Genomic DNA, 23995 nt, shown 5'->3' on the forward strand with positions numbered 1-23995 from the left:
GTCAATGAGCAGTTATCCACTGCCTTTAATGAAGACAGATGTGAATATTTGGCTGTGACAAAACTCCAATTTGATTGTAGTCAGGGAAGGAGAGCCCTATTCCATTTTCTAGAGATGAATGTAATGCAGGTGGGGATGCAAGATTGCTAGGTGTTCATAGAGGGTGTGTGAGCATGGAATGTGCAGGAGAAGGAGCTCCTTAACAGGTACATTAGTATAAGAGTGAGTTGTGTGTAGTATACACCAAGCAGAGTCCCAGTTACTAAGCTACTTCCTATGCTTGCCTACCTCACTATTGTCACTACCCTTTCAATATCACAAAGCACCCTTCATAGTCCAGCTTCACAGTTTCAAAGATGTGAAATGAGCTGGTCCTGAGAACCTTACCCACACCTCCCAGGTAGAGGAGTATTTAGGAGTCAGATCATGGGTATGTATTTTATTCATCTATGCAAATGTGTTCTATGAGAACACACTGTCACATTTCAGAAACGGATACTCTATTAGCTGGATGTGTTTTCCCAGAACAACATTTTGGAAAGGGATAAAGAGTAGGTGGAGAAAGCATGGAATTCTTAGAATGCAGCCACCGTGGATGCCCCAGATAGTGTGGTGGAAGTTTGCCTCCCAGATAGTGTCCTGGCAGTTTGCCTACAGGAACAGCAATCAGAAAGTTTTCCACCATACTGTTTTTATTCGAGCTGTTGCTCTTTTGACTGTATTTGACATGTGAAGACTGCACAGCCAATGAAAGTGCAAAGATTACAAGATACAAGAAAAGACAGGAAACCCATGAATAAAGAAAGTTGTTAAAATAAGACAAAATGATGAGATTTTCCCTAATTTAGCGGTGACAGTCTTCCTACTTTTTTGTCCATCTCAGATACAAAAGTTACACAGAATCTGCACTACTTAGATCCAAGGCTAAGGCCATGGCTTGCTCATCAGACAATCAGTCTGAACAGTGTAGGTGAAAATGAAGGATGGTTTATGTTGTTTCTTTCCTTTGTCATACTCAAGGCTCTAGAATACATGTGACTTAGCAATAAATTGTGAAGGGTATTTCTTCCTGTGGATGGACTTGCAAGCAAAGTCTCCACCCCAGCACAGAGACAGACTACTGTGGGAATGCATTAAAATCAATCTTTTTCACAGCTGTGCTGAAAGAACTGAAAATCTATGCTGTCTTTTGGATCACAAACCAAAAGCTGTTTACAAAGCACATGTTGATGTTAAGGTGCTCATTTATGTAAGAGGGTTGGTTGTGGCTCAGAGCAAAGGCAGAGTAAACTACAAAAACCCATGCTCTGAGTGATGGTGCCTGCAAAGCAGGACCCCAACGCATTCAAAAGTGCAAATATGAAAATGTGAAAAATCCTGAAGTATGTGAGCACATATATAATTTCAACCACATCCTTTACAGGAGTGAGTAACGGCTGCTAAAAGAGAACTTATCAATACACCAGAATAGAATTAAGAGCTGGATATATGAAACCTTTAACTCTGGGCCAAAGTTTGTGCTATTTTATAGACCATGCTTGCTAAACAGGAACTGCTCATATGAATTTTGTCCAATTCACAAACAAAAATTACAGTAAGAGACAAAAGTACTGATCACCCTGCTCAATTCCTCGACACACTCAAAACTCCTGACTTCTCCCTCTTTCTTTGAAATAACCCTGAAGCATGGTCAGCCTCCCCACCTCCACTGCCCCCAAGGAGGCTCTGCCATCCAATCTGTATACCTTTCTGACCACAGAACTGTTTCTGTCTAGAGAGATTTATGTTTTGCCCTTGGGATAAACACTAGAAAATATGAAATCAGACCCTAACACACAAGAACAGAACTTGTGATTCTGGTGGACAATCCCTTCCCAGAGCACATGCCTCCATGAGCAAGTGGTCTCTCTGCTCAAATATCATATCCAGATGTTATTGGACCCAGGTGTATTAAACACAAAGTTCATTTTCCTTGAGGTTGAATTCCATTGAACACTTTCTATTGAGCATAAGTAATGGTTTTCTGTTTCTTTGGATGTCTCTTTTGGGACTGAATTTGAATCATTGTGGTTTTTATTTTTAAATATACTCATAATCCTCCAGAGGTTGTTGTTGTTATTGTTTTAATTTTCTTGTTTTATTTTGATAGTAGTTAGCTTAGCCATATTCATACTCCATATGTTCTACCTGAACTAGACGGCAGTTTGAATCTCAAGTCCTTTTTTTAGCAACTAGTAGCAGGCATTAAACCTATGATTTTGTGCATGGTAAGAAAATGCTATACCACCGAGCTGTAATCCAGGCTTCTTTTTTATGAGTCTTATTTCTTCAGTATTTTTGTAGATAAATATGTGGGGTGCAGTATCTGTCTGTCTGTCTGTCTGTCTGTCTGTCTGTCTCTTGTGTGTGTGTGTGTGTGTGTGTGTGTGTGTGTGTGTACACATGTGTGTGCATATGTCTTTGTGCATGAGTTTGGAGGCTAGAGATCAACCTTGGATATCATTCCTCAGGCACCATCTACTTTTTTTCTGTTTGGTTTCTTGAAATCCAGTCTCTAACTGGCTTGGAGCTTGCAAATTATGGCAGGCTGGCTTGCCAGGGAACTCTAGGGATCTACCGTCTCTACTTCCTCACTTCTGACTTTTTTGTGTGGGTTCAAGGGATTGAACTCTGGTCCTCATGCTTGCAAAGCAAGTATGTTACTGACTGAGCCATCTCCCCATTTTTCCAGTGTTTTTAATGACCTTCCCCAAGGACTGTTTCTTAGAGAACTCAGCTATTTTGCCAGTCATATTGATGATGGCACATTTTACTTCACTATGCAGAAAAAATACTCCAAGATTTCCTAAACAATTATATTCCATGAGTGAGCAACTTTCTATAGATGTTCCAATTCCTGTTTAAAGAACACAGTAACAGTATCACACAACTTTTCCTAGCAATAATAAACACAGTAGCACATAATGTATTTCTTATTTCACACAGTATAGAAATGCAAAGATGTGTGTGTATGTGTGTGTGTGTGTGTGTGTGTGTGTGTGTATAGAATGAACTCAGAGTTGATTAGGAGACAACGTTGCTGTATTATTGAGCATAGGAACCAAATTGAAAACAGATCCATAAGTTTTTACTTTACCTTGTTTATCAGACGTTAATTATATTATGTATATAACCCCTAATAAGACACATTCATTAGCTAGACACAATAAAACGGACCATATTTAGGGTTGCTTGGTAGTCACTGGGTATTACAATCATATATAGCTTCAGTTGTAGATTTTTCCTAGCACTAGTTTCTCTTTTATGCCTGTTCCCTTGAAAATCCCATTAGTATCTGCATAGCATGGCCACCATTTGGAATAAGTAGATTAGTGGTGCCTTTCAATATGGATTAGTGTTCCCTATGCATTTAATTAAAGTGGACCTCATTCTATCATTCTTACAAGTAATTTTATGTGGGGAAAATTTTCTTATGTGCACACACTGGCTGCAGATATGTCTCCCACTTGGGTCCTTACAGTGGCCCAGGTGTCTACAGTGGTCAACATTTCTGGAATACTGTATAAATGAAGTGTTTTTGTCCCTTTAGGACAAAAGGAGTCATTTCTGAGTGGGAAGAGTCATACCCCTGAGGTGATATGGATCTCATACTTTCTTATAAGGTGCCAATTTCTAGCCATTTTGTTAAATGGTAAAATTACCAACATGTTCCTCAAGTCGGTAATGTTGGAATGGAAGAAGTCCAGTGAGGAGCCTTCTCTGGCTCATTGATGTACTCAGCTCATTAAGCACATTCTCATTTGAAAGCACCATCACGGGACCTGTTAGTTGCATAAACATCAAAAGGGATCATTTCATACATGGCCTGACTAAATGCTCTTGTCTATAGCTGGGTTCCATTTTATGCAGCTGGTCTCACACCAGGAAGGATGTTAGCCTTGAGGCATTTTATATCTCAGAATGCATTTGCCTGACTGTTTTCATAAGGAACATAACAAATGACCACAGAACTCCTGCCTCAGAGTTTTGCAAGTATGACTACCTATTAGGATCACATGGGAAACAATTATAAAATTGCATGCTTAGAATCCCCTCTCAGATATTCTAATTTCATCAGAATGCAACCCCAGTATGATACTTTTTTTAAATTACCAAGGTAATTCAGGAGTCAAGGGAGAGAGCTAAGGTGGAAAACCATTGCTCTGTCCAGTTTTCTCTCTCTCTTTCTGGCTAGGGCTGGCATAGTGACCATTGTTTGATTATAAGAAAAGAGTTTTTATTTTGTGCTTTTTTCTCATTAATCCCTTGACAGTTTTTTTTTTCATTTGGATGAAAGAGAATACTCATCTCTTGCTTTTCAAAATACTGATGGGCAAAAAAAAAAAAAAAAAAAACAAAAAAACAAAACAAAACAAAAAAAAAACAAGAGGTAGAACACATTAGAGTAGTATGGTGGTTTGAATGAGAAATATTTCCTAACACGGTTTATGTATTTGAACACTTGGTCTCTAGTTGGTATCATGTTGAGAGGGTGCAGCCTTGCTTGTGGGCTTTGAGGGTTTGTAGCCTTGCATCATTTCCCGTTCTTATTCTTGGCTTGCCATGTGCAGATGAAAATGTAACTTTCTGCTCATGGTGGGATGCCATGCCCTCTCTGCTGTGATGGACTCTAGCCCTCTGAAAGTGTAAGCCAAAATAGACTCTTTCTTCCTTATGTTGTTTTGGGTCATGGCACTTTATCACGGGAAGAGAAAATCAAGTGATACAAGTGCTGTTTAGCAGCCTAACTGGCATATCAAGATCACTTGTGGGGAAAAGGGAAACAATAGTGAAGAATTCTCTTGAGCTAAGACCAGGAGAGGAGACTCTGTGTGATATTTTGGGCTGGGAAAGGCTAACTAGGAGTGAAAAATAATCTCCAAGTAGAATATATCTGGCTAGACAGTTAGAGACAGGGTGAGACATGGTATTCCCTGGGGACCACATTCAATGTAGGAAGCAAGTGACTAACACCCTCTTCCAAAAGCCATCTCTAATTAGTTTCCATGATTGTTACAGAGACAGCAAAACCCAGAGTATTCCTGATCAGTTTCCCAGGCCTCTGCCCTGAGATATCATCATGCAAAGTCTGAATTTCCCTTCAATGTTTCCTTTTATCACACATACACAAAATCTCAACTATAAAGGTCTGGATTGACTATTATAGAAGCTGTCTCAGCGGTGGTTAAACTGAAAGGCCAAATCAGAGCCACCATAGAGAAAAAGGGTCAAAGAGAGCACTAGGTGAGAACCTGACCCCAGGACTTGTGTAGATGGCTTACACCATCCCACTGGAAAAGGTGACAGACAGGAAGGAGGGATAACTTCAAACAGCCCTAACGAGCAGGAAGTTGAGATAACTACAAAGGAAGATGAAATAGCTTCAAAGGGCCCTGACAGTGCGAAGGGGAGACAAATGGCCCTTACCCCAGGACAACCAACCCAAAAGTTGAGAATCAACTTTTATGGGCACAAATGGTACAAGAGATAAACCCCTGGAAAGTTCCCTATACCCTGGACTCTGAAGCCAATCAGCTTCGAACCCATACATCTAACCTTATTCTGTGTTCTTTGCCTTTAAAAAGCCCTCGCTTATGAGGTTCAGGGTCTCCAGTCTGCAGGATGAGGTCCCTGCCTAGGCTTGAATTTAATAAAGAAACCTTGTGCTTGCATTCAGGAAAGCTGGCTCCAAGTGGCGGTCTCTCGGGGATCTTGTGGACTGAGTATAACAAAACATTTAGTTTTGACAATGCTTTACTTTTGTTGACATCTAAGAAAGAACAAGGATGAAATGCATAAGACTCCCCTGAGACAATTAGTAATACTGAGTATGATATTTGCTTGCAGTTCAAAGTTTGCTGTAAATATCAGATTCAGCTAAGCATCTTCGCACAGAAAAGTCCAAACCTGCCTGCCTCCACCATGTGCTTTCTCACATGAAGTTTTACAACTTCATTCTTTATGCTGCCTGAAGAGAGGAGCTGCTTTAGCTGAGGAATATCTCCTGCACATGTCTAGACCATTTATATCTTACCCATGAGAGCACCTGACAACACAGGGACATGCAAAACAATTCAACAAAAATCGTTGATGCTACCTGACATAAGGTTTACTTCCATTCCAGAGTTTACACACAATAGCAATACACAGCAATTAGCAAATTAATTATACAGCTTATGTGACATTTTCTGGTGAGTCATGTCCCATAAATCTATGAATGTCAGATTTATTTATAATAAGCTATTGACATCAGCTAAGTACATCCTGCTAAAAGTAGCTCATGGATGACTTTTCTTTATCTTTCTGCTGGTAAATGCCACTTCCACTTTGATGTTTCCTACGAAGTCTAGTTATTAGTAATTTGCAAAGGCATTTGCTTATCCATCTTTCTTTTCCAGATGCCCTCCCCAGTAAATGCCAAAAATAAATGACAGGTTCACTGCCAACATTTTGCTTTCCAGTCTTATGGGCCATACCTATAACCCCAGTACTGAGGAGGCTAAGGTAGCCTGTGCTAAGTATTGAGACCCTATGTCAAAAGAAAATTGCAAGCAATAAAGAAAATTGTATCCCAAATATGCCACTATATCAGTTACTTTTCTCTTGCTGTGATAAAATACCATGCCCAAAATTGACTTAAGGAAGAAAAGATTTATTTTAGCTTACAGTCCTGGAGGGATAGATTCCTCATGGCATGGCAGCAGGAAGAGGAAGCCAGTTCATCACATTTTTATCCACATACAAGAAGCAGAGAAACAGCACGGTGAATAGGATATGACTATACACCCTTAAAACTTAAATACATGAGCCCATAAGGGACATTTCTCATCCAAACCACTGCAGCCAGGCAACTGCAAACTGAGGCAACCAGAAGGGGAGCACAGGCAAGAAGTAGCATCTTTGAAGTTCCTCTCTCTTCCAAAGAAGAGACAAAAAGACTAAAATCAAACTCCTCACCTCAAGCACAGTAGAACCTGGTCCCAGATTAGTATCTGTTCATCAAGACATTTATCTCCCTTGAGAGAAATCACTTACCTCTCTTTTAAAAGCGTCTACATCTCCATTTCATCTCCCCTGTGAAGAGGGCATCCAAGCCTCAACCATCTGGCCTGACTTTGAAGCTTGTATTTTGTGAGACTCCCATGCACGTGTGCATGGTGATGAATGTGTGTCTTTTCTTCTGATACCCTGCCAACTGTCCGTTTACTCCGGCACACTCAGCCTTTGAACCTTCAGAGCGTTAGTCTCTACTTCCCTTCGCCACTGCTGATAAATTCGTTCCATGTTTCCAAGCCCACTACCATCTTGACCTCACTGCCTGTGTAGTCACTGAGAAGAAGAAATCAAAAGAATTATGTGAGTACTCCAGGTCTGAAATCGCCAGTTAATTCGACACTTACATGCTAATAATATTCTTCAATGTGATTCCATTGTGCGCATCCTGATTTTCTCTTAAAAGGAAGATATAGGTCACCCTTGGAACACACAATGCACTCAACGCTATTTCAAAGACATTGCTTTAGACGTCACCCCTGGACAAGCCACCATGAACAACAAACTCTAGAGCTCTGAGCTGTGTGAGTAACAGGGGGACAGGTGGATATCTTTCCAGCTACTCCTCCCCAGAAGAAGGGTGGCCTTCGAGGTTGACACATTCTCTGTTCCTTGGTGCAAACATGATGCTACATCAGCACATGTATCTTCCGCATGCCATATTCATCTTTGAACCTCTAGTTCCTGGGATAATATAACCTGTCCATAGGAGGTATAAGTTAAAAAGTTTAATTAAATCATCTACACTTCGAAATGCACAATAAAATTCTGAAGGAAGAGCTTCAGAAATAATTACCTTTGCATTACACATGAGGAGAGTTGAAGACTTTTCCAAGTTTACAGTTGGTAATTATCTTAATCAGAGCTTATGCCTAGATCTCAACAAACTCAGACTTCTTTCCCTCCACGTGGGGGTATGGGAGCACCATTGTCATGCTTTCTTGTCACTTCACAATGCTGAAGTCAGGACTGCAACTCAATAATGTCTTCATTGTTTATATAACCTTTGCCTCCAATAATCCTCAGATCAATCCTTGTTATTCAAAATGTAGACAGTGAAATATTTGGGAGTCTTACAGGCAATGAGGCTGTAGGATGAGGAAAGGAATGAACTTTAAGCACCTGGGCAATATTCTCCTTAACCTGCTAAGTCTCTTTGCCTCAACTGTACAGGAAAGGGGTAGAAGGGTTTTTCACTATGAGCACTTCAAGTCAAGAAAAGCAAGAAAGAAGGAAACAAGAAGAGAAAGAGAAACAAATGAAGAGTCCATGAACTGTGTTGCTGCCTGAGAGTCCTGGCTCTGTGGACCAGGCCTCATTCACATTAGAAGGGTTAGGAAAATCACTCTCGGGGAGGGTATAGACTTATATTACTCAAGAAAAGCCAGGTAACAGACATCTATCTAATAAGTGAGATAGAACAAGGCGGCAGTAGGGTAGGACATTGGGCAAACCACAGAGTGCTTCTCCTGTACCCAAAGTCTCCACTGTTGCTGGTACACTCAAAGATATCTGCCGGCGAATCCAGCCTTGCACTGCCAGGTCTTGACCTCTAGTAAATGAGGGCTGGTAGATAGGGAACTGCAGTTCAAGGTGTGCGCTGGCCACATGGTGCTGCATTTTTCATCTACAGAGCTATGATCAATGCTGCCAAGGCTTATTTTATTCCTGTCCCTGTTCCTAGCAGCCCAGTGGAGTCAGCATTTCAAGATCCCGCAAGCACTCCATCATGAGGCAGCCCAGGCTCTCTGTAAGTGATGGGCTGATGCAAACACAACTGTTATTTTTTCAGGACCTTTAAATGCTGGATCAAGCATGGCTAGGAGGAGAAATGCAGAAAGCTTTCAGGGCTTCTTGCCCAGCTCACTTGTCTTGATGGAGGAGACAGTGAGAACCCCATCACTTAAGGCTGTGTCTGTCTGCCGTAGCTAGCATTGTTCCATCCTCACAGGAAGAGGGAAAGACAATAGCCCTAGCTCAGGATCATCAGTCAACTAAGAATCCTCTCAGGTTCATGCCCTCATCACCCAAGGGCACCGAACCTTGTAATATATTCTCTATTGGTTTAATTTCTCAACATTTTTGAAAGCTCAAAGATGAATGCAATCAAGTGATTTGTATTTGCAAGAAAAGTGTTTAGCTAAAATGCTCATTCAGATAATGTGTGTGATAAAAACAAACCAACAATAAACAAAAGCTAGAACATGCAATCTTTATGGTACCTTAAAATCCTTAGCACTCCGGAGTCGTGCAGGCCATTTCCCTGGGTTTGTCGTGGCTGTCTATTTACCTAGACCAGAGGTTCTCAACCTTCCTAACCCTGGGACCCTTAAATGCAGTTCCTCATGTTATAGTGACCCCCAACCATAAAATTATTTTGTTCCAATTCATGACTATAATTTTGCCATTGTTATGAATTATAATACAAATATCTAACATGCAGGATATCTGATATGTGACTCCCAACAGGGTCACAGCCCACAGGCTGAGAACCACTGACTTAGAGGAATCATTGTCAAATCCTTAGCTCAGAATATATACACCAGTGCTTTTGTTCATTATCTGTACTTGTGGTCATCAGGGTAGAGGATAGGACTTTGGGTATTCTTCAAGGGAAGTTAGTGTTCTTTGTCCCAACTGCACAGCTAAAGCTCAGGGAACTTAAGGCTAGAAGAGCCAATTGGCCTCATACAGAGAATAAATCAGAGTGGCCCTTAATTCAACAGAGCCCAACCTTGACAAGCAAGAACTATTTGTCTGCAGTTCTAAAGGTTACAGAATCCCAGGAGAATATAGAATTTCACAGCCCTAGCTCTGTTTTTTTGTGTGTGTGTGTGTTTTTTTTTTTTTTTTTTTTTTGCGCTTTGATCATTAAATGGTCTGGGCAGGAGGTCCCACTTCTATGAGACAATGGAGTTCTCACAGGCACACCTTGTCTTCACCTCCTCCTAATCACAGACTAGAATTACCATTGTGTGAGCAGACAGCTTCCTAGGCTTCAAGGATACCCTGAACTATATTGCTATACTAGCTGCATTTTATGCAATTCCCCCAATTGATTCTTCCCTCCTTCCTAATACAAGCAGAAACTATTTGCAATTAAGCAATTCATTAAAACATAAGTACCATCATTGAATACCTACTGTGCACCAAGTCTTACAGCGGGTCCTTTGTATGCATAATTTTATTAAAAAGTAACAGCAATTCGATAATTTAGGGATAATTAACATGAGAGGGGTTAAGTAATGTGTCTGATGCTTCAAATGGAATTTATATGCCAGGATCTCTGAGTCTTTCTGAATCTAAAGCACTGGGAAAGCACTGGCCATATTGTTTCTGTTTTTATGACTTCTTCCAAATGCAGGTAATATACCTAAAGCTGGTTTCTGAACTTGTTTATTACTCAGCCCCACCTCAACCCAACAGTTGTTTTTCAGGCAGGTAACACTGTCAGATCATAACTCTGATTTGCCCAGCCTCCAGTTTGCAGAGAAAATAGACATAGAGCGATTTCTCCTCCCTGTGATAGTTCTTGTGTGTCTGTCCCATGTCACAGAAGATGCTTTAAGCACAGATGGTGAAAAATCTAACTATAAGGAATGCATTCTTTGGGATAATCAAAATGTCAAATCCATTTGCCATTGGATTCAAATGTCAGTGAACACTGAATGGTACGTACCTACTTAGACCTCCCCAAGAGTCAACAGCAAGTGCTACTTCCAAGTGCTACTGCTAAAGAGGGTTTTCAATTTTAGTCAATTCGTATCTCCCAAAGCAAGACTCCTAAACAAACATAGCAGGGTGCTTTTTTTCCAAGTTTCTTCTATCTGGTCCCTCCATCCTCTGAAAAGGGCTATGTGGGTGACAGAAAGCACATGAGTGATATAAAGCACTCCCAGTATAAATTGGAAACCAAGACAGAAGTGATATAGGAATGCATTAAGTCCAGGTGGTGTGTGATTTCAACTCAGAGTCTCTCAGAGTGCAGCTTCAGGCAGATTCAGGGACTAGGGACTCTATGTACAGTGTTGGTTCCATCCAGAAGCTGACCTTTTTGTATTTCTATCTGACCGCTCTTGGTTAAGGATTATGGGAAAGAAGGGCAGGTATGAATTTTGAGCTACTTCCGGTTCTGTCAAGCAAGCCCTGCTGGGTGGTCCATGGGACAGCCAGTGGCATACAAACACAGGGGCTAGTCTTTGGAAGTGAGAGCTCACATCAATCCTGAGAATATGTAAAAATGGGAGAACTGGTACCTAAAGTGATTGGGTTACCAAAACAGGAATGCCACTGTCATTTATGAAAATCTATAATGCCTGCCACAGGGTCTGGTACTTGATAAATAATACCAGCCACATGTCCTGATGACTACTTGGTGAGGCCCACAGGCACAACTTGGCAGCCAGGTTGGTCTCTGGAATGTCATTTCACTCAATGTGCTTTTTCTGACTGGTACAGTGTTTATTGCTTATGCTAGGGAGACAATAATGGCCCTTTGGGCCTTGTAACCCATATGGCTTGGAGCCCCTGAGAAAAATAATGGAACCCCCCTTTGGGAGCATCTCTTCTACCAGGGTCAGAAATATTATGCTTGCTTGGGTCTACTGGCATAGCTCTCTAATCTTGGTTCCTTGGGAAACTGAGGCAGAAGCAGTGCAAAGTCAAGTCCTCCTCTGAGCTACAGAGTTGGGGAAGTAAGTAACACCTTGTCTCAAAAGGAGCATGAAAAGATAGAGCTGGGCACTTGGGAGAACACTTGCCTACCATGTATGAAGCCTGGGTTCAAACTACAATCCACATACACACACAATAAAGGAATAATCAAACAAATAATATAAATGGGAATCTGCATTTGCCATGGGATGCTCTCTAAGCAGCAGAGAATTCAGGTTTCTGAGCTGAACAACCCCCAGTCTGTGACACCACTGGACATCCAGAAGGACTTGGCAGCTCCTAGTCATCCTCTCTCTCTAAACAAATGGTTAACCTTTTCAAGTTCTGCCTGTTCATACTCCTTCCCTAAGGCCAAGTGGTTCCTTGGAATGATCCACCCTGGGACCATGACAAGGTTTGTTCTCTTTGTGACTGGAGACCTATTCCAGAGCACTCAGGCAGCAGTTCCCTCCTTGGAGAGCCAAAGACCCCTCACAGGAGCAATGGGGCCTGGGTCTAGTTTAATTAATCTTTCCTCACAGTCAGCGTCTTCCCTGTGCCAGCATGATGGTGCAAGCTCATCTATGAAGGACCCACCCTCTGTGACTAATCCTCTATGTTCTGATGGTGCTATGCTCCAGAGCCACTTCGTGTATACATCCCCTTGTGGGAGCTGGGTCTTCTCTCTGTGCCTGGCAGCCCCCTTGGCCACACTACTGCAGGCCTCCATTGTCTGGGCTGCTGTCATCCCTGAATTAATCTGAAAGAGGTCGCTTTGACAACGGTGGCAGCAAATATCCGATTCAATTTGCTTTCACCCAAGATTTCCCAGGAGTCATGCCGAATGAGATAATCAATGATGATTATGAGCCTTGGACTGCCTCACTGAACCAGCATGTTAAAAGGAGGGAGCATTTCTGCTCCGGTGCTCGCCCAAGTCAGGTGCTAATTCAAGCAGATCCATTACCTTTCTCAGTGGCTCTAAACCATATGTGCTGCAATAATCACGCTGGGTAGGTAAGACGATCAGTCCTCCCATCTAAGCAAAGAGAATCCATTCTTTTTGCTTCTCTTCACATTCCACAACAACAACAACAAAAATGTTCTGAGCATCTGGTGTAAAAGTGAGTAGGCTGTTCAAACCAGTGATGCCAAAGAGATTTAATTTAGCTGGGCTAAACTTTCCTTGTCTCAGCTGGAGAGACGAGTCAACGGCTTAGCCACTAATCCAATCAAAAGAAGGCATTAAATTACTTGTTGATGCCATCTTAACCCTGAGAAGACTGTTTTCAGCTCGGCTGATCATTCTGAAAGACGGCTGCAGCCAGGGAAGGAAAGCCAAGCAAATGGCTAAGGAGCCAAAGACATCTTCCAGACGCCCCGCCCCCTCTATTTCTTGCCTCTTTTAGTTTTATTCAGAACAGCTGTTCAGGGGTGCTCGTCGACTATGTGCATTCGTCCAGAGGAAGCAGCTGAAAATGCTGGTGGGCTGGCATATCGGTCACCTAGTTCTGTGTAACAAACTGCCTGCCTCTGTGAGATGGAGCAGCTGGAGAGAGAAGCATATGAAATCTCATGGTGCTGGGGGTCAGGAACCCAGGAGTATCTTAGCCACAGGGTGCCGGCTAACTCTTCCACAAGGTTGTAATCAGACGATCAGGCAAATCTGCCACCATCTCTAATTACTACCAGTACTTAGTTACTGGCACTTTGACTGAAAAACAGGACTCCTTGTTTGGACCCACAAGCTAGAACTAAGGGCAAGACAAAAAGTCTGGCATCTCTACTTCCATTTTATATCTGCCTCTTTTTATGCCTTCTTTCTTTTAGCTTTCCTTTTAGATGGGTCTCACTAGATAACCCTGGCAGGCTATGAACTTGAAGTGATCTCTCTTCCTCAGGTTCTGGGATCACAGACACGCCTCATTAAACAGGTCTATATCTGTCTCTTTTACTTTGGGACAGACTCCTGCTTAACTCTGCATGTAGACATGTTAATCATTCAGTAAGTGTCTGTCTAAAAGCTGGTGATACCTGACCTATCTCATCCCCCTTCAAGGCTGAATGCACAAAGATAAGAACAGCTGAGGCATTTTACTATTGACTTTATATTATCCTGTCCCTGACCTCAGAAAGGGTGCCTGAATGTCTCCAGTGAGTGTTCTCAACCTTTATACTTGGATTCCAGGTACAACAGTGACACAGAACCGCCTATGGGAAACCTTAAGCAATGGGGACCTTTCAAGGGCACCTTGTAGAGCCAGAGATACCATAGGATCAAGCAGACAAGTGGACCAAGATGCTGAATTCTACACATCTCCCGACAACAATCCTCTAAGCTCAAAGCTCATGTCAGGGTCCCAAATTGGGCTGAAATGTTTAAATTTCATCTTCTCATTACTTATTTCATCATTACTGATGTTCTGTTTTGCTGTGAGGCCTTAGCTGCCTCACAGCTCTGCTTTTATGGCTAGAATGTGAAACATGTCTCAAAGGCTTGTGTGTTGAACACTTGGTCTATAGCTGATGGTCTGTTTTGGGGGGTTTTGAAAACTGTAGAAGGTGGGGCTTCATTGTAGACAGAATGGTCACTAGGGTGGGTCTCTAGTGGTCCCTAGTCCTTAGCCCCTACCTATGTCCTGCTGGCTGATTCCTGGCCACCATGAAGTGAATGTCTCTGTCACAAGCTTCTACCACCATGATATTTGGCCCAAGTGTAGAGGGCCAAATGATCATGGACTGGGTCCTCTGAAACCATGAACCAAAATATTTCTTCCTTGCCCTAGTTCAATTTTATTGCTATGATAAACAGCAAGATCACAAACAGCTTGAGAAGAAAGGGGTTTATTTTTAATCTACAACTACCCATCACACTCCTTAACTGAGGGAAGCCAAGACAGGGTCTCAGAGCAAGAACCAGGAGGTAGGAACTGAAGTAGAGACCATATAGGAATTCTGTTTACTGGCTTGTTCCCCACGGCTTGCTCAGTCTTCTTTCATATACCAGGACACCATTCTTCGTGGGTGTGACTTTCCTACATCAATCACTAATAAAGAAAATGTCCCCACAGACTTTCCCACAGGACTATGTGATAGAGGCAATTCATCAGCTGAGATGCCTTCTTGCCAGATACGTCTTTGTTTGTAGTGAGTTCACTGGTACATTACTTTAAGTTGTAAAAGTCAAGCATTTTGTTGCAACAATGAGAGAGCTAATGCCATTGGATTCTCCCACAGTAAGAAACTTGGGAGAACACATAAGACAGTACCCAGGAGGGAAGTCACAGCTTTTAATAGCCTACTGTCTAAAGTGACACACTGCATCTCTGCTGGTTAGAAGCAACTCACTATATCCTGTTCACACTCAAGGGAAGAAGATTAAGACAGACTGTGAACAGCAGGAGGCAGTGCCATTAGAGACTGTCTCAGAGACACCACAGCAGATGAGAGACCTGCCCTCGGGGGGGAGAAAGCCTGTGAGCATGAAAAAGGAGGGGTGCTGTCTTGATAGATGGAGAATGTATACATGCCTGAAGCAGGCTCCAGCTAGGAGTTCGTTTCTGTTTTGACTCCAGGGAAGGAAGAATGTGTGTTTTCGTGTACACATAATTGCTTTCAATGCTTCAGGCCAAAATCAGAGGTGGAAACTGGAATTTCCTTCATCCTTCCTAGTGAGAGCAGGGAACTAAGGATGGGTATGTTGGCCCCAGTGCTTACTGGCCACACAACCTGCTCCCATATCAACAGCATGTGTGGAGACAAGAGATAAAGGAGAGACAATGAAAAAACTGGACTGGGAAGGTCTGGGCAGGGCTTATACAGTGGGGCTTGGCATGTTGGGAAGAGTCCTACTATAGAGAAGTTGGCATACAAGGGGATGGGGAGAAGTCACAGCCATTCTAGATGGGCCTAGCTTCAAGGCACCCTGCAAGCTGCATGAGTGATCCCAGGCAAACCAGCAGAAGCAGCCAGAGTGGCCACAGAGTATAGCAAGTGACTGCTATGTTTTGGATACTATTCTGCAATATGCCATGGTCCCCAAGGTGACAATATCACCAGGTAATGGAAGCTGCAAAAGGTAGTGGCTAGTGGAATCTTTTAACTATACTCTGTTCAGAGAGCTAGCAGAGAAGACAGAGGAGGCATGTGCTTCCTGGGAGATAAAGTGAGTCATTTGTTCTGCCATGTACCACTGTGGCAGTGTGCTGACTCTCCAGAGGCTCAAAGAAATGGAGTCATTCAATCCTGAACTTCCAAATCTGTGAGTGAAAACAGACCTTCCTCTGTATATGATAGTTGCCTCGGGCATTTCATTGGAGTGATGGAAGGTTGACTAATTTTAATTTTATTTTAATCCATTCAGTTTGGAGTGGTTTGCTTATGTTGCCACAGCTTGTTGACACTGAAATCTGTACCCCATAGTGGGTACTGATGGATGATAAGAAACACTTAAAAGGCATACCATTGATTCTGTGACTGGACAATGGCCACACACTGAATAGGCATGAAACAAACTATCACTAGGGGATAGAAAGGGGTGACCCAAAAGATGACTGAAGGAAAATGACAAAACTATTGTGAAATTTGAAAGACCAAAAATATACAAAACCTTGTGGATGCAGTTAAGGATGTGACAGGCGACTGAGCCAAATGCTGACAACAGTGATTGGGTTTTCTAGGTGAGTATGGTATGAAACGAGAGTGATGATCTATAGAAGAAACTGGTTTTCAAGCAGAACTGAAGAACGTACAGAGAGCCCAGGGTGTGCTGAGTTGGCAAATAGCTTTCCAGTATCTCTAGTCTTTCCCACAGGCACAAGCCATAGAGAAGAAAACATTATTAGTCACAGTGAAACCAAGAATCTATATGTAAGACAGATTCTAATAGACCTTTTCAGCTATACAAAAGGACACAAAGAGTCTTAAGGGCCTTATCTACGAATGTTCTCAAACTCAAAATAGGCACAAGCTTAAAAACATAGTTTCTGGCATAGCATAGCTTCTGTTTCATGGATTATTATGTGATACACAGAAAATATAAGGCATTTCTTAAGTGTTACGGCAACTTAGACTAAGAAGAACAGCAAACATTTAAAATACAAGTAGACTTTGGGTTCCTAACTCTATAGTTTATAAGTAGGTTGTGAAAGTTACACACATAGGCCATTGCTATGGAAAGAAAGGGAAGTTCAAAGGGTAAAAGCAAGAGCCTAGACCATGAACTTAAGAGCCAACCTAAACCATTGCCTGTTGTCAGAAAAGAGTCAGGCTGCTGCTCAGGGCTGGAGAGCCTTAAGTTATAGTGACTAGATTTCAGAACTGCTCTGCTCCAGCTATGGCTAGGTACCCCATCCCTTGTGGAATGCAAATCCTGCTATAGCTTCTGGTGGTAGGCTCTTGAATACTAGATGCATTGAATTCACAGGTTTCTTTACAGGTGGGATGGTCTCAAGAGGCTCCGCCTGAGTCTACACCAGATGCAAGGCACACACTCCAGGAATCAAAGAATGACTTTGAAGCTCGTGGAAAGTGCTGTGATTGTCGCCTGACATACAGGTAAAACCCAGGAGTTACATCTTTAAATTGTACCTTATGAAGAGAGCCAGCATTATGAGAAAACAGTCGATTAACATTCCAAATATTTGTCCTCGATCTCTTCTTTAGCCAGCAGACTATACAGGGAGGAGAAATAAAGATAGTCAATTGTTACGAAGTTTAGTCATGCCCTCTAGTCAGAGGGTCAGTCTTGTCTCTGAAATTTATGGTATCAGTGCTTTTCTCCTCATGATCTCCTCTTTCTCTTTGTATGCACCAAGGCCAGTAAGACTTGCATTTCTCACGGGTTTCCTAGAATTGAGATTAACTTAGAACAAACAAGTGATTATTAGTGTGCACCTGTGGGTTCCTTCCTATGGAATGAAGCACAAACATGATCTCATAATATTGACTATGAAGTACCCCTATCAAGAAGGAAGAAATAGATTTTGTGTTTGGATATTATCAATAATGGTAGGCATAAAAAATGATAGCAGGTCACATAGGTCACAGACCCCTTGAAGCTTCTCCCTTCAGCAGGTGGCATGGGCGCTGACCCTCAAGTCTGGGCTGGGCTTGTAACTAACTTTAGTCAGTGAAACTGAGAAGAAACAAAGGTAGAAATCCCCATGTCTAGTCTATTGGTATCTGCAGCTTCTACCACCATCCTGCCTAGGAAGCTGGTCTATTAGCAGATTGGAATCAGTGGAGAAATACAAATGTGCCTGAACTATTAGCACCACCTTCTAGGTAAAAGTGTTTAAAGAGGTGGAAGAGGCTATCTTGGACTGTTAAATTTTCCTGAGTCTTTGGTTGAACTAGTGGGCTCAGACAAAACTGGCAATCAACATAGACAAACAAAAAAAATTATAAGAAGTAATAGATTATTTTAAACTGTTAGAGGAAAGTAAAGTACTTTGTTAATACAAAAATAGTTCATTGGTATACATTCTCCTATATGAGAACTATCAGAACATTTCCAGACAGGCAACAGAATAATTTACTGAAGCCCAGAGACCCACAAGCCAGAAAGCAACACCTGCTCAATGTCGTTCTTTCTCTCCCTCTCTCCTCTTTTGCTCTCTGCTCTTCCACCCTCACATTCTCTCTCTCTTGCTCTCTCCTGCTCTGGGAAATAAAGAGTTAACAAGCACCTGGTGGTCCTTTTATTCCACAGGCACCTGTGCACAGTGAAAATGGCCAAGTTCATTCCATAGATACTTCCGTGGCTTAAAGGGCAGCATTCTAACTCCCAAGCCAAAGGTTTTTATACCAACCAGGACTCCCTGGGAAGCCAAGGGAAGTTGGAGTCATGCGGTCTCTGCATGTGATGTTCCCTATGATGGCTGTGGAGCTGTAAGATCACCTGCCCAGGCTGCTCTCAAGGGAAACAGCTTTTCACTTCATCAGAAGGTGAGCAGCCTTCTGAGTTCTCAGGTGCCTCCAGTGTCCTGGGAATGCCACTGGACTGTTCCTATATATGTCAGGGGGCATGCACTGCCTGACAGAATAATTGTCACAGATGAATCCTCATCTGCCTTTCCCTGGGATAAGCCTGTCTCCTGAATCAGTATGCAGAGAGAAAGCCTGCGGAGACATGAGGGACAGCTTTGTCACCCTGTTCTACTGTCTGGTAAAATCCCACTCACTTGCCAAGATCCCATCCCAGCCAGCATCATTTGCTGTGGTAAGACATGGCTTACTTTAATTCCTTCTCCCCGTGTGGTAGAAAAGGAGCTTTGGACCTGTTTCCTTTCCGCCACTGTATGTCCTCTCTACACTCCACCACTGCAGGGATCCACAGACTCACCTAAGGGTCACCTAAGGAGAAAGAGCCTCTCCGCCCTCCCTTAGTGTGCACCTGACACATGGGGACCGTAGGAGAAGCGCTCCTTTACACGTTTCCTCGGCAAATATTTATCAAATTCCTACTTTGTGCCAGGTACTTGTTCTGATGTCACAGCAGGGAACAAAACACAGAAGTTTCTGCCTTTGGAGAGTTTAATTTTCTACTCAGAGGAAACAAACAATAAACAGAAAGTATTAAGTAAAACCCAGAGCCTCTGGGAGGGTTACAAAGCTATGCAGAAAAGCCGAAGAATGGCAAATGAAGTGAGAAGCAGCCCTTTTAACAGTTCTCATCTGAGCAATGCGTGGAGGACATAGAAGGACTTAGCCAAATGAATCCTGAATAAGAGTCCTCTGGGCACAGAAAATATCAGTACAAAGGTACAAAGATCCTGAGGCTGGGCCAGGGCTGGGAGTCAAAACAAAACAAAACAAAACAAAAAAACCAAATATGACTAGCTGTGTGAACACAATGTTGTCCTTTAAAAGCCAAGAAAGGCTTTCAAGCTCTTACTGTCAGAATTTACAGTCCATCTTATTTTCTTTAAAGGGGTGGTTGACAAGTCCTGTCTGTGAAGGCAGGACTGAAGGGAGGAACTCAAGGAAGCCCCTAAAAAGGAGCCATCACAACCCAGAGATGGCAGTGGCCAAGACCACAGGTGGCAGCAAAAGGGATGGAAAGTAGACAGACTTCAGATGAGTTTGGCACAGCATCGGCAGACAGATTAGATGTGATACATGAAAAAAACAGAGGTGGCTTGGCGAGCAGTTGCAGGAGCAGGGGCTGCTACTGGCTGAGCTGGGGAGTGATGGGCTAGAGTCCAGGACAGCACAGGTTGAGTTTGATATTCCTGTTAGGTGCCAAGGAGACTGTAGGATATTGGGTTCTAAAATCCTTTGAGAAGGTGTAACTTGGAGCCATAAATCTGAAGGAACTAATAAACCCCAGCATGTTATTTCTCTCTTGATTTTTATCTCCTCAACAGTAAACCAGTAGAGGTGGAGATTAGCTGAGCTATTAGAACAACCGATCCCCTACAAGTCTTTCCTGTGCGGACGCCGTCATTTATCTCAACGGCAGCTCAGCATCCCACATGTGCAGTCTTTGGCTGTGTGCCTTTGCTGGCCTCTTCACATCTGATACCATTTGTCAGGCTTGCACTAGACCTTGCTCATTCAGAACAAGAGCGCAGCTGTACTAGGGAGCAGCTGGTGGCAGCGGATGAGCCAGGCAGCTCTCAGGTAGCCCTGCGCTGACTAAAGAGAGGCTCCAAGGACAGAAGTAGGGAACAATTGCCCAGTTGTCATAAGGCAGCCACAAGGAGAGCACCTGCTATAAAAGGCAGATGACCACCCTGTGAAAGCTGCTGCTGCTACCCACAGGGCAGAGAGGGGCACAGGCCCTTGTTCTTTACAATAAGGAGCAGGGGACTCTTTGCTGGACCACCTTAAAGGAGAGTCAATCTTCATCTTGCGGAAGCCAGATGGATTGACATCTTTTATTCCATCGTAGATATTCATAGCATTTCATTTTATTCTCACAATTACTCAGGCTCCATAGAGTGAGCAGTCGCCTATTACATAAACTTCTCCTTCATCTCATTTTCCCCTCATAGGTCCAGTCTGACTTTCCCTGATGATCCAGAACATTTTGGCATTTTAACATTTATAAATGAATCTACTTTCTATGGATCAATTCTGAAAACATAACAGAAGCCCAGATCTTCTTGCTGTCTCTAATTTCTAACTCCCTAGAGGGATAGAGACAGGACTCAGGTCACCATCTGTATATGTGACACTCTACCTAAAAATCTCGAGGGACATTAGAGAGATGTTTTTGTGTCTAAGAGGACTTGCAGTTTTTACAGAGGACCAAAATTCATTTCTCTCAACCCATGTGAGCTCCAGGAATCAAGCGCCATCTTCAGATCCCTGCAGGTACCTTCATGCATTACACACACACACACACACACACATACACACACACACACACACACACACACACACACACAGGCACGCTCTCGCGAGTGCGTGGAGGGGGGCTCCTAACTTCACCCCTGAGTCCTGCCCTCCTAAAGTCTGTAGCTAACAGTGTAAATGACTTGGGTGGTGTATGTACAACCATGCTACCTAGTTTTAATCAGTAAAAACTAGTTTGTTAATAGCATTTCTTTCCACACAGAAGGAAACACTCATTAGATGTTTCCTCTATGCACAGCAAAATGGAGGATGTGGAGAAAATCCACATCTTTCCCCTGAATCCAGGGTCTAACACAAAGCACACACTATTGCATATAGAACCATGACTGGATATAGAAAGAAAAATAACGAAACCAGCTCTAGCAGAGAGCAATCGATCAAAGGGTGTAAATCCACATGTGCTTTAAGCCCACTCTGTGCATTGATTATTCAATCCACAAACATCTGTTGCTAGTCACCTAATATAACTCATTTCATGTAATTTTCAAGGCCACATTCTGAGTCCATATTATTATCCCAGTTTAGCACATAGAAACTTAAGCCCCAGAAGAGTTACGGGACTTGCTTACGGTCACACAGTTATGGGACAAGAGTTGGAGCCAAGGTTCATTTGCATACCTATCCAGATGCTGCCTCCATGTAAGGAATGGATGCCTTTTGAAAATCTCAGCTGACAACTGTGGGTCACTGCCTTTGGAACACAGGGCTGAGACAGTGTTCAAAGATACACCCATCTCTGGCTGGGGACAGAGCTGGAACTAGAGCAAAGAGACACTAGAAACCTCAATAATCAAGATAAATAGATTTGGATGTAATGTTAAAAAAATCAAATTATCAGTATGTACCCTCTACCCAACATTGCCTCATTTCCTTTAGCCACAGTCAGCCTTCAGGTACAGTATGAATAGATTCTGGAGATCTGGTGTGCAATACAGTCTCTCTAAATATGAATAACGTACACTGGAAACCGTCTAAAAGAATGATCTTGTGTGTCTTCCCCCACCACATGTTAGCTGTGTGGTGATGGTGATAAAAGTGTTGATTTTCAATATTGTGTCTTCATTTCCAATGCATATGTATATACATATTTTTAGTTATACCCCCATACAGCTGAAAAAACAGAATAAATAAGTTGGCAAGCTACAGTGGGCCAAATGCTTGTGTTCATAACCGAGGCTTTATTAAATATCATAAATGAACAGGTCACAGGCACTGACCCCAGGTATTTTGTATAGTTGTAGAAAAGAAACCTTTGCCTTATTTGCCCAGAAGACAGAGTACTTGTTTGTAAATAAAGGCTACAATGCAAATTTTGGTCCATCACCAAGATTGACACCAGGAGACCCATTGCTCTTCAATTCCTCTTTTGAGCCACAACTACCCTGATGTGATTTTTAAATTTGAATAGGAAACAGCTGAGTGCAGGAAAACCTGGAAAGGGAACAGGAGGCAGGAATGGTCCTATTGGCCATGCAGTAGGAAGAGTCAACGTCATTTCTCCACCTATAAACATGATGGGAGTTGGAGCTATTTTTACCACACACCCCCATTAGCAGCCTATGTTCAACCACACAGAGCTAGTGACTCGGAGCTGGGGCTGAGCAATTATTAATGGAAAAAGAGAGTGCTGGGGCCCCCGACAGCCATTTTTAACTGTGGACATTATTGCTCAATTTTGAGCTGCGCCCAGGGACTCATAAGAAGGAGACATAATGCTTGTTTGTGGAACTTTTATAGCTAATTGACATTTTTTCAGTGCTCCCCCGACAGCTGTAGTTACTTCTGATTGGAAGAGCCATGAAACGCATCAAGTTGTGCACTGTCTCCAGATGGGGCCATATTTCTGATATACCACCTGAAAAAAAAGAATAAATAAATCCTGTCAAAATAAGCACACTCAATAGTGATAAAGAGGCACTGAAGTGACTGGCAAAGCAGCTTCCTTTGTGTAAAAATAATAGATGCTATTTTCACACTAATTGACGATGCCTGATTAGGTGGCTGGAATCCTCAGATTCCTCCTTCTTGACAACAGTTTCCTCCCCCTACACCTGTTCCTTGCTCTGCCCAGAAAAGTGAATATAGAAGCAAAGTTGTCCTTTCCTATCAATGTACCTGTTCTCACAGGCTCTTATACTCTGCCATTGGTGCTAGACATAGAATCCAATCCTTCCAATGTCCTGGCCATTCAAAGACCAGTTTAGAAATCACATCAATTCTAGACACAACTTTAATCTCTGGAAAAATTCACCTATAGACTATCCAAAGTTATTAAATAACACTAACCAAAATACTCCTTGTACAAGAGTCGGGGATCTCTTGGCATAAGGGTCAGATGGAATTGTAGAAAAATAGTGAGTGTATACAGAGATCTGTTTACTATAACTGTCTTCATTCTAGCTCTCTTGAATTTAAAGAGCTACCTACTCTTTATAATTTAGGATAAAACAATATTGCACGTGTAAGGTCATCTTGCAAGAATGGCATTTTACAGTCGTGTGGTTGAATATCACATCTCACCTCCATGAATGTTCCTTGATTTAAAGCATGCCTCGTGACAAGTACAAACAACAATGACAACAAGAACCCCACAAAATTCCACAAAATGGCAAGATCTGAATGGCCACATTCAACATCTAATGTCTGCATACCAAAAATGTATGCACTTATTCGTGTGTGTATATATTTACTTAGGGATAACACTGAAGAGTATGTGGCAAGATACATTGCCTCAAAGTATACCAGTTTGGCATAAGGATTATTTTGAATTAAAAGAACCCAAGAAACAGTGCCTGTAAGAGGGGCATTCTCCCTCTCTGTGCCCGCCTCCCCAGAAGCATGAGCCGAAAATTCTCCCATGAGAGGTGCCCTCCATATGCCAGGGAAA

This window comes from Mesocricetus auratus, unplaced genomic scaffold, assembly GCF_017639785.1.
Source record: "Mesocricetus auratus isolate SY011 unplaced genomic scaffold, BCM_Maur_2.0 Super-Scaffold_100004, whole genome shotgun sequence".
Lineage (NCBI taxonomy): Eukaryota > Metazoa > Chordata > Mammalia > Rodentia > Cricetidae > Mesocricetus > Mesocricetus auratus.